We start from the raw sequence: 19,755 nt of genomic DNA on the forward strand, positions 1-19,755 counted from the left end.
TTTATAATAAAACAAAAGAAGAAATTGTAATGCAGGAGAAGTTGAACACAGTATGATTTCCACCCAAGTTGTTATCACTAAATTGTGGTTATTGCTGTGTTCCCACGTCTTTTCTTTTTTGTCCATTCCAGGTAAAACAGCCAATTATTTCATAACGATAGCTGTTACTGTACAAATGACAGCCGCCATTATGAAATAACGTCCATTATTTGACCTTAAACGGACAAAAAAGATGTATCTAAAGGGAATACCACATATGTTTAATGACCTTTAGGCCAGGTTCAGACTATGTAACTGTGCGGCTGTATTTGCGGCTGTAATTCTGCGGCGGTATTTTTGGTGGTTCATGCATACGCTGGAAAGTATAGGATATACGGCTGCACAGTGCACACTATGTATGAATCTACGGCCCGATCGTAAACGGACCCGTAAAAAATGAACAAGACCATTGTTTGCGGCTGGACATGCGGCCGTGGATTGACAGGCGGTCCGTACGGAGTACTTCAAAAATAGCCGGCAATGATGCCGAATGCCGATGCCTCTAATAGTTAATATATTAAATTAATAAAACACATTTTCTTTGTAATAAAGTCCCTTTCGTTGGTCAATAATTTAATTCTAACGAATCCATCATTTTGCAATTAAATATACTGTTAAAATAAATAGATATATAAATAAATGTATATTTATATATATATTTATTTTTTGACAGTATATTTAATTGCACAATGATGGATTCATTAGAATTAAATTATTGAACAACGAAACTGAATTTATTTAATCGAAAATGTGTTTTATTAATTAAATATTAATTAGTACAGGAAGCTCCATAAGCGTTAATTCATATTGCCGGCAAAAGAGCATTCTGTACTAATCATCACTTTACTTTAATGAAAACATCAAATGTTTCTTCTAATTATGTTATCACAATAGCATTATTAGAAGAAACATTTAGAATTATATGTGCGCTCAGCTGATTGGCTGATCGGCTGAGCGCACATATAATTAGCGGGTCCGCAGCACAGTGACATCATTGTGCTGCGGACCAGCGAACAGGACACATCGGGGTGAGTATAGAGCTCTCCCCACCCCCTCCCCAGCACTGCTCCCCTCCCAGCAAGGAAGGGGGTCAGTTAACCCCTTCCTTGCTGGGATGGGTGCAGTCTGACATCAGTCTGGCCCCCAAGGGGTTAAGGGGGATGCAATACATCCTCCCTTAACCCCTTGGGGGCCAGACTGTAAGCAGCGATCTGTAAAGATGCTGCATACTGTAAGGTGCACAACACCGCTCACAATGATGGGTGTTGTGCTCCTGTTTGTGTGTTTTTTGTGTGTTTCTCCCTTTTTGTTTTTCAGATATCGGTATCCTGGGGATTACGTCGGATTCCGTGGACTACGTCGATGACCAGCGTTTTTTTTTTTTTTTAATAAAATGGTCAATGAGGGGTGTGGGGGTGTTTTTATTTGAATAAAAAAATTTTTTAACTTGTGTCTTGTCTTTATTTCTTTACTTTATAGACTTAGTAGTGGAAGCCGTCTAATAGACGGGGGCCTAGTGTTAGCCGGTATAAAATGTCTAACACTAACCCCCTATTATTACCCCAGTACCCAATGCCACCAGGGGTACTGGGAAGAGCCGGGTGCCAGTGGTCCCGGAGCGTCAAAATTGGCGCTCCTGGACCGGGCGGCGGCAGGCTGGTAAGATTTAGGCTGGGGAGGGCCTAAACCAATGGCTCTTCCCACCCTGGTGTTACCAGGCTGCTGTCGTTTGGTTTTTAACCCGGCTGGTTATAAAAATAGGGGGGACCCTATGCGTTTTTTTTTTTAAATAAATAAATAATTAAAAAAAAATGCATAGGGTCCCCCCTTTCCTTGCTGGGAGGGGTGCAGTGCTGGGGAGGGGGTGGGGAGAGCTCTATACTCACCCCGATGTTGTCTCTTCGCTGGTCCGCAGCACAATAAAGTCACTGTGCTGCGGACCGGCTCTTTATATGTGCGCTCAGCCGATCAGCCAATCAGCTGAGCGCACATATAATTCTAAATGTTTATTCTAATAATGCTATTGTGATAACATAATTAGAAGAAACATTTGATGTTTTCATTAAAGTAAAGTGATGATTAGTACAGAATGCTCTATTGCCGGGAATATGAATTAACGGCTTATGGAGCTTGCTGTACTAATTAATATTTAATTAATAAAACACATTTTCGATAAAATAAATTCAGTTTCGTTCAATAATTTAATTCTAACGAATCCATCATTTTGCAATTAAATATACTGTCAAAAAATAAATAGATATATAAATATACATTTATTTATATATCTATTTATTTTAACAGTATATTTAATTGCAAAATGATGGATTCGTTTAAATTTAATTATTGAACAACGAAAGGCACTTTATTACAACGAAAATGTGTTTTATTATTTTAATAGATTAACCATGAGAGACATCGGCATTACTGCAGAGGATCGCAAACCCCGGTAATAGCGATTCCTGTAAACTGTGTTCCCTGCTTTCCCAGATGCATCCAGAGGTGTTTGCATCACTTTCTTAAGATTTTATTTGTTATTTTTAGTTGAACCAGATTTCAAAGTAAATGACCGTATGTTTTGAGCCGCATGTCTATTTTTTTCCCACGGCCGTAGTTTCATCCGCACATTTACAGCCGCATAAAAAATACAGCCGCACAGTTACATAGTGTGAACCTAGCCTTAGGCTATGTTCATAGATAGTTAAAAACAGCAAAATACAACAGTAAAATAGGTATAAAATGTGGCCGTAGTTTGAATCTAACAATGTGATACATAAAAGTTTATGGTAAAATGTTAGAATATATATATATTTTTACAATGTATGCATAGATGGCTGACTCTAATATCAAATTCTTACATTATTTGATTCAAAATAAGGCTACATTTTATACTTATTTTACTGTCGTATTTTGCTTTTATTTTACTGTGTAATATCCCTGTGAAATCTCCCTTTTCAGATCAGCACCACCTATCAGTATTTTGCAAAAGCAGGAGTAGATAGAAAACACAGAAAGGCCTATTCACACAATGTTGAAATTAAGTGGGTGGCTGCCGTGTTTACGCGGCCACTGCTGTCTCCCTCTCCCCCACTGAGACTCCACTCTTCACATCCCCCTGCTGGTACTCCACTCCATCCCCAGCAGAGTATCAGCAGCATGTGAGGAGTGGACTCCCACCGGGGGAGAGAGAGACGGTGATGGCTGAGCAAACTCGTTTGAATTTGCCGCCGCCCGCGGGACATCCGAATAGGTGCCGTCGAGCAAAGTAGGGAGCAAGCACAATGGGGGAGGTGTCCCCGAGCTGGGGGAGAGCACTGGCAGAGCCCCCTGCAACGGCGAGATAGAGGCAGTAGCCAGGTCAGGTCATGATGTCACCATTTTTATCAAGAAAGTGAAGACTTGATGCATTAGCAAGTGCAAGGAAAAAGCACTTAATGTGCATTTACCGTAATAAATGAATATTGGTACTTTGTATAACTTTTGGGGGGCAATACTTTACCAAAAATTTTGGCCGGACTTCTCTTTTAAGCCCTTAACAACTAATGGGGGATATATCCATTATATATCCATGCAGTAATGTCACTATAGCACTCACCACTGTAAAGTGCTGTCTCAATATTCATGTGTGAGGTGAGTAGGAAAGATTGATGCATGGAGGGTTGTAGTCCCGCCCCCAGTGCACTAAACCATCAAACTTAGGGGATAAGGGATCAGTGGGGGACTCAAAGATCAGACCACCACCAATTATCTAGTTATAACCTATCCTGTGCATGCAGGGCTCTGACCATAATATAATCCACCTTGGCATGGTCAAAGCAGAATTACCAGCTCAAAAATTAATAAATACACTCATACATAATTATAATACACACCATTTTGCACTTAACTTTATTTGCATATTTAATAAAGTTACAGCATGCTAATGTAGTTCTTCCCTCCTTTCTTCAGATTAATGCATTAGACGTACTTCAATACTGCAGTGAATTGTGGAATACCATTAAAACATGTCTGCATGGTTTTATGTAAATGAATAATTTTAGGAAAGAAAACCCTAAATGGTCTTTTGAAATATAAAAAACCCTCCTGCCTTTGCTTTTCAGATAAACCCTTAATAATAGTACTATTAACACCTCTTTATCAGCTCAGCAACAAAGCCACTTTCCAAGGCATAAAAGTGGGAAATGCACTTTTTCAATGGATAGCATGCATTTATATACTTCTTGTTACAAAGTTTCCTTTAGAAATATCCTCACATAATAGCACAGCTTTTCTTGCTGTTTTACAAGATTACTTTCATTGAAACAAGAGATTTTGCCTCAATTTATCCCACTAGTCATGCTCTCTGTCAAACTCCTGCTGTCTTGCTTGCAGTAAAATGGCTTTAAAAATAACTTAGCAAGCAGCCTACGCAGTGCAAGCTGAGAAGAGAAAATAATGTGGAATTAATTAACATTTTACTATTTTCTAGCCTATGGTAGTTCCAGCTACACAATTGGGAAACACAATTTACTTTTAATAAACCTTTTTCACATTCATCTTGCCTTAATCCTAGTGCAGGTAATCGTTCCATCATATTACAGCTGGGCTTTCACCAGAAGAATGAAGCACCTGCACCACCGGTATTGGTGACATTGATTTACATATTATTTTATGAATAAATTAGAGGAGGTTCAAGAGATTTTAATCCTTGCCCTTTATGATGCAACTTTTTGGGGCCTGAGGACAAATTGGCTCAGATTTATCTATCTGCCCGCAATTAAATCTGTCTGCTTTTGCCCACAGCAACCAATCATAGCTCAGCTTTTATACCTCAATCGGCTTCGGTAAAATGAATTTTGCTAAAGGCAAAACCAGACAGCTTTAGTTTCAGGCAGTTTTATAAATCTAAGCCATTGATTGTGTTTTTTATTACTGGGTTTTAATAGGCATAACTTTTTTATTTTTTTCCGTTATTATAACCATGTTTTTTCAAGACAAGTTGCATTTATTTATGGAATCTACGGTGCATTTAAAAATGACATTATATACAAAACATACTTGTGATAGTACCAAGTTATATGCCCTAAGATGTCACCCACACCATTCAAAATCCACCTATTGGTGAGCACACCCGAGCATGTGGCATTTGATTACAGATGGCTAAAGAAATGGATGAGGCCTGGGTAGTCCTGGAAAAAACTGGATACAGTTTGGGGCTATATCCATGTTTTCCGGGCAGTCTTAGGGCTACATCCAGCTTATTCATCTCTAATAAAATTAGAAATACCATATTTGTTCTTTCATAACTTTTTTATTTTTTTCCGTTATTATAACCATGTTTTTTCAAGACAAGTTGCATTTATTTATGGAATCTACGGTGCATTTAAAAATGACATTATATACAAAACATACTTGTGATAGTACCAAGTTATATGCCCTAAGATGTCACCCACACCATTCAAAATCCACCTATCGGTGAGCACACCCGAGCATGTGGCATTTGATTACAGATGGCTAAAGAAATGGATGAGGCCTGGGTAGTCCTGGAAAAAACTGGATACAGTTTGGGGCTATATCCATGTTTTCCGGGCAGTCTTAGGGCTACATCCAGCTTATTCATCTCTAATAAAATTAGAAATACCATATTTGTTCTTTCATCAGTTGCAATACTGTACAAATAGTGTACCTTGCCATATATGACTAGGGTAATCTGCAATATGTCAGATGTACTATGAGAAAACTCTAAGACAGACTGTCAGAACACATACATGACTGCAATACAAATGTATTCAAATATTTTCTCTCTTTGGTCTGTCTCATCTAGAGATGAGCGAATCGGGTTCAGGTTCGAGTCCATCCGAACCCGAACGATTGGTATTTGATTAGCTGGGGCTGCTGAACTTGGATAAAGCTCTAAGGTTCTCTGGAAAACATGGATACAGCCAATGACTATATCCATGTTTTCCACATAGCCTTAGGGCTTTATCCAACTTCAGCAGCCACCGCTAATCAAATGCCGAAAGCTCGAGGTTCGCTCATCGCTAGTCTCATCATGACAAATATGGGCCAGTTACTTGTACCTCATATTGAAAGTGCAATCAACCCAAAAGAGTAAACTTGACAAAGATCCTTAGACAGACTATGTTCACGCAACGTTTTTTCAGCTCTGTTTAAAATGACATCCGTAATTTTAAATCTAAAATAACGGACGTCATTTAGCAAGAAGCAAAGAAGAACCATTCACAGCAACTCAGATAATAAGCGGCTCTCTGATAACACTAAGAAGAATATAAAAAAAAAAGTTGACATTTTGTTTCTCTATTTTTGCAATAGACTGCAATGAAGAGTAATAACAGTAAATGAATAAGAATATATTACAGAAACTTTCTATTTACACCAATATCAAACCACATTAATTATTATAATATTTTCAGATAAGTGTTCCAGCAGCCAGATGGATCTGTATTTCCTGATAGGAAGATTATGTAATTCCAATTTTATATCTCACTGACAACTGACTTTCTTAAGAAGACACTGCATTGGCCTCAATAACAAATAGACTCAAAGCCAATGCAGATTCTTTGTGGTAATCCAAAGCCATCTGGTCACATTAATACAGAATAAATCCTGGATTTCTGCACCGATTTCTGATCGGTGTATTAATCAAAACCAAAACATGCATTTTGTCTGTAAGACTATATGCGTGAGAAAATCATAAAGTTTTTTTCAATATCCATTCTTTCAGCAACAGAAAGATTATTGTTTTTTAGGACCTGTGTGTCAATCAGAGCATGTACTAATAACTTTACAATGATGAAAGGTATAGGAAATACATAATAATAACACATAATACCACATGAGACTGTTGTGGCTGCCTTGCTCCTAATAGCAACAAATTATTAGGTCTTGGGGCGATGAGTTAAAAAATAAGATTTAGGCCATGTTACCACTGCGTATGTTTCGTAATAATCACGGCCGTTATAACAACAGCTGTGATTACTACGGAACTTACGTAGCGCTGCCTTCTAAGGAATCCCGGCCGGAGTGTATACACATAGTATACACTCCAGCCAGAATCCCCAGTGGCGCCGCAAGAAACTGACATGTCAAACCCTGAAAACCCTGTCAATTCACACAATGGAGTGTGCAGCTCCGGCCGCACTCTCCAGTGTGTGCCCGCATCCAAATTCAGCGGCAGTAAAGTTCATCCGACCGTTGAGGTCACGGAACAGCCGGTGTCTGGCAATTCTTAGACCCTTAACGACATCGGGTGTACACTTACGCCCCCATTGCCTGGGCTTTAACGCAACAGGGCGTAAATGTACGCCCGCGGTTTCCCCAATTGCTGTGTGTTCACACACAGCGATCGGGTAAGAAGGCCTGCTATAAATCATAGCAGGCCATCTTAGCTTCTTGGCACGGGGGGTGGTTAACACCCCCTGTGCTGATGATCACCGTTATTGGCTGATCAATTCAGATCAGCCAATAGCGGCGATCGGCACTTTTCCGGGTCATCGGTGACCCGATGACCAGAAAAAATAGTGGTCGTGCTGTCCGAGGACGGCACCGACCGCCATTACTGTAAAAAGTAATGGTGGTCACGGTGCCACCGCCCCGATCGGTGGCACGGCGATCAAAGTCCCCAAATGTAATAAATACCTGCTCTGGACCCCTCAGCTAGGTAGCTGAGGGGTCCAGAGCAGGTATTTGTACATTACTCACCTGTCCCTGGGTCCCGATCGACGTCTTCCGGGTTCTTGGCGTCCTCGTCTTCTCGTCGGGTCTTCGGCTTCTTCCGTGGGGTCCCGTTCGGCTTTTTTCGGCTCCAGCGTTGTCTTTTTCCGGATTTTGCGCTCTGCTGCCCTCTAGCGGCTGATAAGTGTAATACACTTATCAGCAGCTATGGGGATGTTCAGAATGTAGTAAAGTTTTTTTTTTTCCCAATTTTTTTTTTTTATTTTCCGCACCCTATCGCCGCTGAGTGTTGATCAGTATCGCACGAAAGTGCGCTGCTAATCAGCAAATCCTCCTTTTTTGGCGTAGGGTGTTTTTTTTCTATATCCTACTGCCACGGTCTGCTGATAAGTGCCGCACATAAGTGCGGCATTTATCGGCAACACCATTTTCGGCGTAGGTTTTTTTTTTTATACATATAAAACACATTTTAAACACATAAAAAACACTACCTTACACCACACTACACTACATTGAATAAAGTTTGACACTACACCACTACATACCCCATATACCAATCTCCATATAAAAGTGGCCCCCTGGCGTGTTTTCGGTATCAGACGCATCCGCTATTATTGCCTCGGACACCGAAACAGCCAGTGAGGATGAATGGGGGAGATCCTTTTTTCCCCCCATTCATCCTCATCCTCATCATCCAGTGATGTGTCTGGGGGTAGCGTAGCGTACGCTGCCCCCCAGACACGTCTTTTCCGCCAGTACAGTCCCAATAAGAGATGATGGTATGGTGTGAAATTCTCCAAACTCTGTGAGAATACCTCAAGGTACTCTTACAGATTTAGGGTACGTACACACTGCGGAATGGCGAAGGATAACTCTTTGTGCATTCCGCAGCTGTCACCTGCCTGCCGACTGATGCGGGCGCGTGTCTCCACCCGTGTCATAGACCATTCTATGCACGAGCGGATTCCATCGTCCATCCAAAGAATGAATACGTTGGACGAAGATTGGAATCCGCCCGTGCATAGAATGGAGTCTATGACACATGTGGAGACACGCGCCCGCATCAGTCCGCCGGTGGGTGCCAGCTGCGGAATGCGTGAAGGGTTATCTGTCGCGATTCCGCAGTGTGCACGTACCCTTAGATTGTATGTAGGAAGGGACACCCGAATCCAGCCCCCATATGCCCCCCCCCCATCCTCGGAGTTAGTGGGAAGATCGTTTGGGAACTGATCTTCCCACTGCTGGATAAAGGTCACCACCACCTGTACGGGGATAACTTTTATACCAGCACCCCCCTCTTCTGGTCCGTCACTGCCCGAGCTACTGTAGCTTGCGGCACAATCCGAAAATATCAGAAGCCGTAATAAAGCCCTAATATTTAGCAGCTATGGAGCGGACCCAGCGCTTCTGGATATGAAGGACCCCGTATCGCACCAGGGCAACATTCTCCAGGTGACATCCCGCACACAGGAGAACGAGAGACCCCAGAAGAAGTACAGAGTGTGGCGTAACAGGGGGATCAGGAAGGACACCATTTTCCAGTGTGACCCCTGTCCTGATCACCCCGGCCTCTGCATACTGGATCGCTTCAAGGCGTACCACACGTAGTACCACATCGGAGTTCTACATTATCTTAATTCTGTCCCTTATTCCTAATTCAGGGGTCACGTTGATCCAGGGATTATTCTGATTGCCATTATGGAGTCAGGAAGGATTTTTTTTCCCTGTGATGAGGCTACTGTCGTCTGCCTCACAAGGGTTTTTTGCCTTCCTCTGGATCAACACAGGTTGAATTTGATGGACTCCTGTCCTTTTCAACCTTATAAACTAATAATTGGCCTAATACCCCCAAATAAATTAGAATTGTCCCTTTTCCCCAGCTAAATAGGTATGGCTGCAATTCCCATTAGAGGATGCCATGATGCAATTACAAAGCCTCTGTGCGGCCAGGACAGTAGCAACCCCATTCTGGAAACTACACCCCATAAGGAATCTAGCAAGGGGGGCAGCGGGGATATAGCCCCCTGGTGACGGCCACATTTGGGACGTGAAAATGAAAAAAATTGTACTTTTTATTTTCTTACCACATGTTCTACATAAGTGCCCGTCACCAGTGGGGTCCATATCCTCACTGTACCCCTTTTTAGATTCCTTATGGAGTGTAGACCAACATTTAGTGTAATTTTTTTAACATTTTTACTCTAAATCATTGATCTTGTCATGATTTTTTCATTTTCACAAGGGGTTAAAAGATAAAAAAAAAAAAAAAATGTGTAAAGAAATTGCCCCTGAGTACGGAAATACCCCACATGTGGACATAAAGCGCCATGCGGGTGCAGGGTAAGCCTCCAAAGGGAAGGAGCGCCATTTGGCTTTTGGAGGCTGGATTTGGATGGAATGGATTTCAAGGGGCCATGTTGTATTCAAAAGGCCCCTGTGTTGCCAAGAAAGTTGAAAACCCCCACAAGTGACCCCATTATGGAAACTACACCCCTCAAGGAATGTAACAAGGGGTGTAGTGAGCATATGGACCCCACTGGTGACGGGCACAAATGTGGAACAATGTGGCGTGAAAATGAAATATTACATTTTTTACACTATAATGTTGGTCTAGCCTTGAATTTATCATTTTCACAAGGGGTTAAAAGAGAAAAAAAAAACAAAATGTGTAGAGCAATTTCCCCCGAGTCCGTAAATACCCCACATGTGGACATAAAGCACTATGTGGGTGCAGGGCAAGCCTCCGAAGGGAAGGAGCGCCATTTGGATTTTGGAGGTTGGATTTGGCTAGAATGGATGATGAACGCCATGTCTCATTTACAGAGCCCTCATGCTGCCAAAACACTGTAAACCCCCCACAAGTGACCCCATTCTGGAAACTACCCCCCTCAAGAAATCTAAAAAGGGGTGCAATGAGGATATGGACCCCTTGATGACGGGCACGTTTGTGCCATGAAAGTGAAAAAATGAAAATTTTCACTTTCACGTCACATTAATCCACATTTGTGCCCATCACCAGTGGGGTCCATATGCTTACTGCCCCCCTTGTTAGATTCCTTGAGGGGTGTAGTTTTCAGAATGGGGTCACTTGTGGGGGATTTCCAGTGTCTTGGCAGCACGAGGGCTCTGTAAATGCGACATGGCCCTTGAAATCCATTCCAGTGAAATCCAGCTTCCAAAAGCCAGTTGGCATTCCTTCCCTTTGGAGGCTCGTCCTGCGCCGGCTTGGCACACATGTGGGGTATTTCTGTACTCTGGAGAAACTGCGCTACACGTTTTGTGTTTTTTTTTCCTTTTATCCCTTTGTGAAAATGAAAAATTGAAGGCTAGAACGTTTTAGTTTAAGAAATAAATTTTTCTTTTTTTCACACCATATTGTTCGGAAAATCTGTGAAGCACCTGTGGGGTCCAGATGCTCACCGCACCCCTTGTTACATTCCTTGAGGGGTGTAGTTTTCTAAATGGTGTCCCTTTAGGGGTGTTTTTTAGGTTTGGCACCCCAGAGCCTCTGCCAACCTGAAGTGGTACAGTCAAAAATGACCAAGTATAACAGAGGCGTTAAAAATTCACTAGGCGCTCCATTGTATCTGAAGCTTGTGGTTGTGTCAAATAGCGCAATAGGGCCACATATGGGGTATTTCTATAAACTGCAGAAACGGGGCAATAATTATTGGGATGCATTTCTCTGGTAATAGGTTTATAATTATTATAGCTTTTATTTCTGTGACTCCCCTAAAGGGTTAAAACACTTTCTGGGTGTGTGGGGGGTGCAGTTTCTGAAATTGGGTGCTTTGTGGGGCTTTCTAACATACAGGACCCTCAAATACACTTGTAGGCTATGTTCACACTATGTATCTGTGCGGCTGTATTTTTTACGCGGCTGGAAATGTGCGGCTAAAAACATACGGTCATTTACTTGGAAATCTAGTTCAACTAAAAATAACAAATAAAATCTTTAGAAAGTGATGCAAACACCTCTGGAATGCATCTGGGAAAGCAGGGAAACAGTTTACAGGAATCGCTGTTACCGGGGTTTGCGATCCTCTGCAGTAATGCCGAAGCCTCTCAAGGTTAATATATTTAATTAATAAAAAACATTTTTGTTGTAATAAAGTCCCTTTCGTTGTTCAATAATTAAATTTAAACGAATCCATCATCTTGCAATTTAATATACTGTTAAAATAAATAAATATATATATATATATATATATATATATAAATAAATGTATATTTATATATATATATATATATTTATTTTTTGACAGTATATTTAATTGCACAATGATGGATTCATTTAAATTAAATTATTGAACAACGAAACTGATTTTATTACAACAAAAATGTGTTTTATTAATTAAATATTAATTAGTACTGGAAGCTCCATTAAGCCGTTAATTCATATTCCCGGTAAATAGAGCATTCTGTACTAATCAACACTTTACTTTAATTAAAACATCAAATGTTTCTTCTAATTATGTTATCACAATAGCATTATTAGAAGAAACATTTTGAATTATATGTGCGCTCAGCTGATTGGCTGATCGGCTGAGCGCACATATAAAGAGCCGGTCCGCAGTACAGTCACTTCATTGTGCTGCGGACCAGTGAAGAGGCAACATCGGGGTGAGTATACAGCTCTCCCCACCCCCTCCCCAGCACTGCACCCATCCCAGTAAGGAAGGGGGGTCACTTAACCCCTTTCTTGCTGGGATGGGTGCAGTCTGACATCAGTCTGGCCCCCAAGGGGTTAAGGGGGATGCAACACATCCTCCCTTAACCGCTTGGGGGCCAGACTGTAAGCAGTGATCTGTAAAGATGCTGCATACTGTAAGGTGCACAACACCGCTCACAATGATGGGTGTTGTGCTCCTGTTTGTGTGTTTTTTGTGTGTTTCTCCCTTTTTGTTTTTCAGATATCGGTATCCTGTGGATTACGTCGGATTCGGTGGACTACGTAGATGACCAGCAGTTGTTTGGTGTTTTTTTTTTTTTATAAAATGGTCAATGAGGGGTGTGGGGGGGGGGTTTATTTGAATAAAAAAAAAAATTCCACTTGTGTCTTGTCTTTATTTCTTTACTTTATAGACTAAGTAGTGGAAGCCGTCTAATAGACGGAATCCATTACTAAGTCGGGGCCTAGTGTTAGCCGGTATAAAATGGCTAACACTAACCCCCCATTATTATCCCAGTACCCAATGCCACCAGGGGTACTGGGAAGAGCCGGGTGCCAGTGGTCCCGGAGCGTCAAAATTGGCGCTCCTGGACTGGGGCGGCAGCAGGCTGGTAAGATTTAGGCTGGGGAGGGCCTAAACCAATGGCTCTTCCCACCCTGGTGTTACCAGGCTGCTGTCGCTTGGTTTTTAACCCGGCTGGTTATAAAAATAGGGGGGACCCTATGCGTTTTTTTTTTAAATAAATAATTTAAAAAAAACGCATAGGGTCCCCCCTATTTTTATAACCAGCCGGGTTAAAAACCAATCGACAGCAGCCTCGTAACACCAGGGTGGGAAGAGCCATTGGTTTAGGCCCTCCCCAGCCTAAATCTTACCAGCCTGCTGCCGCCCCAGTCCAAGAGCGCCAATTTTGACGCTCCGGGACCACTGGCACCCGGCTCTTCCCAGTACCCCTGGTGGCATTGGGTACTGGGGTAATAATGGGGGTTAGTGTTAGCCATTTTATACCGGCTAACACTACGCCCCGACTTAGTAATGGATTCCGTCTATTAGACGGCTTCCACTACTAAGTCTATAAAGTAAAGAAATAAAGACAAGACACAAGTAAAAAACATTTTTTTATTCAAATAAAAACACCCCCACACCCCTCATTGACCATTTTATTAAAAAAAAACACCAAACAACCGCTGGTCATCGACATAGTCCACCGAATCCGACGTAATCCACAGGATACTGATATCTGAAAAACAAAAAGGGAGAAACACATAAAAACACACAAACAGGAGCACAACACCCATCATTGTGAGCGGTGTTGTGCACCTTACAGTATGCAGCATCTTTACAGATCGCTGCTTACAGTCTGGCCCCCAAGGGGTTAAGGGAGGATGTATTGCATCCCCCTTAACCCCTTGGGGGCCAGACTGATGTCAGACTGCACCCATCCCAGCAAGGAAGGGGTTAAGTGACCCCCTTCCTTACTGGGATGGGTGCAGTGCTGGGGAAGGGGTGGGGAGAGCTGTATACTCACCCCGATGTGTCCTCTTCGCTGGTCCGCAGCACAATGAAGTGACTGTACTGCGGACCGGCTCTTTATATGTGCGCTCAGCCGATCAGCCAATTAGCTGAGCGCACATATAATTCAAAATGATTCTTCTAATAATGCTATTGTGATAACATAATTAGAAGAAACATTTGATGTTTTCATTAAAGTAAAGTGTTGATTAGTACAGAATGCTCTATTACCGGGAATATGAATTAATGGCTTAATGGAGCTTCCTGTACTAATTAATATTTAATTAATAAAACACATTTTTGTTGTAATAAAATCAGTTTCGTTGTTCAATAATTTAATTCTGACGAATCCATCATTGTGCAATTAAATATACTGTCAAAAAATAAATATATATATAAATATACATTTATTTATATATATATATATATATATATATATATATATATATATATATATATATATATATATATATTAACTTTAAATAGGCCCGGTGTAATGCAGTAAGGATATGTGGAAATGCAGCCCTGTGATCACTGCTAATTTAAAAACTTGAATAAATCAATGACCCAAATGATTATACTAAGGTTTGCTAAACATCTTGCTACTTCTCCTACCTATTAGCTACTGCCCATAAGGCAGCCCATAGCTTTAGTGCAGGCTAACATATAAAGGACTCACCCAGTGGTCAGTAGCCGTCCAGGGTCATCCCTAGCTGTGCAAGTTGTTCAGGGAAATCAATTTTTACATGGTTTCTTATTTTGCATCCTAGACCCTGCAATACTCTTCTGCGGCACTTTCAAATCTTCAGTACATTCCTGGAGGCATCAGCAAGATGCCTAAGGCCTGCAGTAACACTGTATAGTGCCCAATTCCCTTCCTTCATCATTAAAAAGGTCCAGACTACAGGAAAGAGACATGCAAATATTAGTATTAGAGATGAGCGAACCTCGAGCATGCTCGAGTCCATCTGATCCATATATCCATGTTTTCCACAAAGCCTTAGGGCTTTATCCAACTTCAGCAGCCACCGCTAATCAAATGCCAAACGCTCAGGTTCGGATGGACTCGAGCATGCTAATTAGTATCCTACGGGATATGGCATCATACATAGAAAATTGTCATATACCTATGTTGTTTTGGATTATTTGGATAATATATGGATATTTGTATTTGTATTTTGAGGTTAGCCCATAATCATTGATTATGTAGCCACTTAATTTCCTAGGCACAATCCCAAGAAAATTCCAATGAGTTTCCATTAACAATGAGGTATAAAGTCCATAGATTTGATCCACAAAATGGCACTAACACATTTTAAACTAATAACTGCTTTTATTCATAGCATAATTAAAAGCAGTTACTTGCTTGAAATGCTTTAATGCCATTTTGTGGATGGGGGCCCATTTTCCTGAACATCCCATGGCTCATGGTACCCTTAGGCTACACTCTTTTTTTATGGCCATTTCGAAGCCAAATAACAACAGTTGTTTTATAATGAAAGATGTTATTCGTATAATTACAGTAAGCATTATAAGATAACAGTTGTCAAATGGCCAAAAAAAGACGGAGTGTGAACACAGCCTCAATCTGCCTCTGCTTACAGAGCTACTAGTAGAAAACTGGTGATTAGCGACTTCCAGAATTTAATAATAATAATAATAATAATAATAATTTTTATTTATATAGCGCCAACAGATTCTGCAGCACTTTACAATTCTGGGGGTACATACATAGACAAAAAATAGACATTACAGAGACATACATATAATTATCCATACAGTACATGAGGAGTGAGGTCCCTGCTAACATGCATGAGCTTACATACTATCAGGAGGGGGTTTGAGACAAAATGGCAGAGGGGCAAAGTGCATCATTGTTCTTATGGTCCGGCCATCTTTATAAATAAGGCAGTGCAGGTAAGGGTGGGTGAACCTGTCAACAGCTAATGCCTGCATGCACAGGTCTAAGTGCTTAAATGCTTGGTGTGTGTGTGTGTGTGTGTGTGCGCGCGTGGTGGAGGTGTGTGTCTGTGCGTGTGTGTGTGAGGGGGGGGGGGGGTAGTTGAGGGTAGCAGTCAAAATTAGGGAACTTGGTAAGCCTGCTTGAACAGATGAGTTTTGAGGGCACGTTTGAAGCTTTGTGTATTGGAGGTGAGTCTGACAGTCTTGGGTAATGCATTCCATAGAACTGGTGCAGCTCGGGTGAAGTCCCGGAGACAGGAGTGAGAGGTGCGGATCAAAGTGGATGTTAGTCATAAGTCATTAGAGGAGCGTAAGGCACGGGTAGGACGGTAGACAGAGATGAGGGAGGAGATATAGGGAGGTGCAGCACTGTGGAGAGCTTTGTGGGTGAGCAGAAGGACTTGGTGTTGTATCCTGTGTTTAATAGGGTGCCAATATAGTGACTGGCACAGGGGGGAGGCATCGGTATAGCAGCTGGACAGGGAGATGAGCCTGGCCACTGTATTGAGAATGGGCTGAAGAGAGGAGAGTTTAGAGGAAGGCCGATTAGTAGTGAATTGCAGTAGTGTAGACGAGAGTGAATCAAAGCGACTATGAGAGTTTTAGCGGATTCGACAGTAAGGAAGGGACGGATTTTAAATATGTTTTTAGATGCAGATTACAGGAACGTGAAAGAGATTTAATATGAGGAGTGAAGGAGAGATCCGAGTCAAACATAACCCCAAGGCAGCGGGCTTGTTGTCCAGGGGTTATGGTCGCACCACAGACCGAGATGGAGATATCAGGTAGGGGGCGGTTAGCAGAGGGAGGAAATACAAGAAGCTCAGTCTTAGCAAGGTTTAGTTTTAGGGAATAGGGAGGATATAACGTTAGAGACGGCAGACAGACAGTTACTGGTGTTCTGTAGAAGAGCGGGGGTGATATCACGGGAGGAGGTATACAGCTGGGTATCATCAGCATAGAGATGGTACTGAAAACCAAACTTGCTGAAGATTTGTCCGATGGGCAAAGTGTAAAGTGAGAAAAGGAGAGGGCCCAGGACTGATCCCTGGGGAACCCCAACTGTAAGGGGAAGAGAAGATAAGGAGGAACCAGCAAATGATATGCTAAAGGAGTGGTCAGAGAGATAGGAGGAAAACCAGGAATATAGATAGAGCAGAGCGTGGAGAGGAGGAGCTGGTGGTCTACAGTGTCAAAAGCTGCAGATACAGTGTCAAAAGCTGCAGAATTTATGTTCCAAACTTTTTTTTCACTTATAAAATGCTCCTAGTTTTTGGCTGCAACCTACTACTTTAACCCCTTAACGACGCATGACAAGTATACTCGTCATGCCACCATTAAGGAGGTGCAGAGAGGGCTCACAGCGCTGTCCCTCTCTGCAGCATGCAGCACCCAGTTGTTATGTACAGCCAGGGACCGCACGCATTAGCCACCGCGGCCGGCTAATTAGCTAGTTAGATGCAGCTGTCAAAGCTGACAGCTGCATCTACCGTTACAGCCTCTTCCCTAGTGTCTAGTGGGGGAGATCGCCCCCCGGGCAATGCGATCGCAGGGAGGCGATCCCTTCTGCCTAGCCGGCCGGGCCTCAGCATCTGCATGATCCTGATCCCGGCTCGGTAATAGATCTATCACTGATCTCATTGATCAGTGTATTGTAAGTACACTGCAGTGATCCCTATGAGAGATCACTGCAGTAATAATAAAAGTTCCCCGAGGGACTAAAAGAGTAAAAAAAAAAGTTTTTTTCATTAATAAAAAATTTCCTCCTCTAATAAAAGTCTTAATCACCCCCCCTTTTCCTATTTTATAAATAAAAATAAATAAATAAATAAACAAACATGTTTGATATCGCCACGTGCGTAATCGCACAAACTATCAAATTATTGCACAACTGATTTCGCACGGTAAACGGCATAAGCACAAAAAAAAACGCCAAAGAGCAAAATTGCTGATTTTTTTTGTCACATCAAATCCAGAAAACTATAATAAAAAAGTGATCAAAAAGTCTCATATGCGCAATCAAAGTACTGATAGAAAGTACAGGCCATGGCGCAAAAAATGACAGCTCACACAGCCCCGTAGACCAAATGATAAAAGCGTGGATAAGAATAGAGCAATTTGAAGGACTTTTATATTTTTATAAGTTTTATTTTTTTAAAAGCCATCAAATAAAATGATAGTTGTACAAGCTACATATCATTGTAATCGTAATGATTTGAGGAACATAAATAACATGTCAGTTTTACCATGGTGCGAATGGTGTCAACACAACCCCAACCCACCCCCACCCCCCTCTTTTTTCAATTTCACCACACAAACAGTTTTTTCCCGATTCTGCAGCATATTTTATGAAAATAAAAAGTCGTCAATGCTGAGTGATTACTATTTACCTAATTGTAATATGTGTGCAATCATAAATTCAGAAAAAGTGGTTTAAGTACAGTTAAATTAAAGATGTGGCACAAAACAGTGGAATCAGCAAGACAGGTGACAGGCTGGATGAGGCAGATTTATTTGATGAGTTGTAAAAGGACAAGGTGTCAGACATGGATGCCTGGGGGGAGTCTTTAGAGTAATATATATGAGAAAGCACGGTATTGCTCTAAATAGAATAACGTGAAGGAACAATTTACTGTTATGTGCTATAATAACCCAGCAAATTGTGAAAGTGAATCAAATGCTTGAAACCTATTCAGCCAGTATAGTCTAAATGGAAGGACATTTGTGCATTACACAGCTTTCAGAGAAGAAGATACTCTCAATGAGTGACTTACTAGCACATGAGTAGAAGAATTTACTGTTCTCACCAGACAGTTCTGGAGAGTTGAGAAGTTCACAGAGTAGTTTTTCTTATTTCTTTTGGCAATTGACAGCATTAATCCCACTCTATGCACATTAGACATACTCAAACCATTTTAGTACTGGAAATTTTAAAGTGCATTACATTAATTGATAACACATTAGCAGATACACTCAATTCCTAAGGTAAAAAAGAAAGGTTGTTAGCATTTATAGCAAACCATATTCTTTTTTTTTTTTTTTAAATAAGACTTTTTAAATAAGACTTATTAAAATATTTGTAATACTTGGGTCACCCATGTGGCATGTCTAGTCAATAAAAGTTAACCTTGCTTCATTTTACATGAAGAGTAAAACAACAGTTTTGCTGCTGATATTAAGTCAGCGGATGTACCTGAATAATACAAAAAAATGATCAAGCACTACAACATTGTTTACTAAACTCTAAGGCTATGATAACATGCTGTACAAACAATGCCCATTCTGTGTAAACGGCTGCTGTTTAACACTACCTACGGCCAGTATTAATGACAGACATTGTTATATGAATAACGTCCGTTGTAAAAAAACAATAATGGCCGCTATTTGCCGTTAAAGGGCAGCCGTCCAATAAAGATAGCTGTCATTTTGATGGTGTGTGAACATATCCAAACGGTGTTTTCACACTGCATTTAGCAGTGTCTACCAGGTTTCATTTGATGTAATCACAGAGATAGGTCCATGCTTAAGTATTAAACAGATCTACAGACACTCATTTACCTGACTGAGGCTAAAAGTATCCACTTGGGACATATGCTTTGATGGAATAGTGTGGACTACCACCACTATTTAAATGGATCCTGGAAAAGAATTGTATACTACACCAAGGAACCATTTTTTTTATGGATGCCGCTAAGTGGGATCCTTGATATGTAGATGTAGAACGTATACATGAGGAAATCCTCCTGCTAAATATTATTCAATTTCCTTCCTCATCTGGCCTAGACTGACTTTTTTCCAGTCATAACATATCGCAGTAAATCTACTATACAAACATTTTAGGTACTGCACTTTTCCAGCATCCTCCTTACCTGTATACAAACTTCTTTTTCAGCAGTAC

General features: G+C 41.2%; 1 protein-coding gene across 2 annotated transcripts in view; it reads right to left on the reverse strand.

Moving 5' to 3' along the window:
• Positions 1-19,755, reverse strand: part of TMEM117 (transmembrane protein 117) — a 195,296-nt gene that overhangs the window by 130,147 nt on the left and 45,394 nt on the right. The gene's annotated exons all lie outside the window — the stretch shown is intronic.

This window comes from Dendropsophus ebraccatus, chromosome 1 (genome assembly GCF_027789765.1).
Source record: "Dendropsophus ebraccatus isolate aDenEbr1 chromosome 1, aDenEbr1.pat, whole genome shotgun sequence".
NCBI classification, from domain to species: domain Eukaryota; kingdom Metazoa; phylum Chordata; class Amphibia; order Anura; family Hylidae; genus Dendropsophus; species Dendropsophus ebraccatus.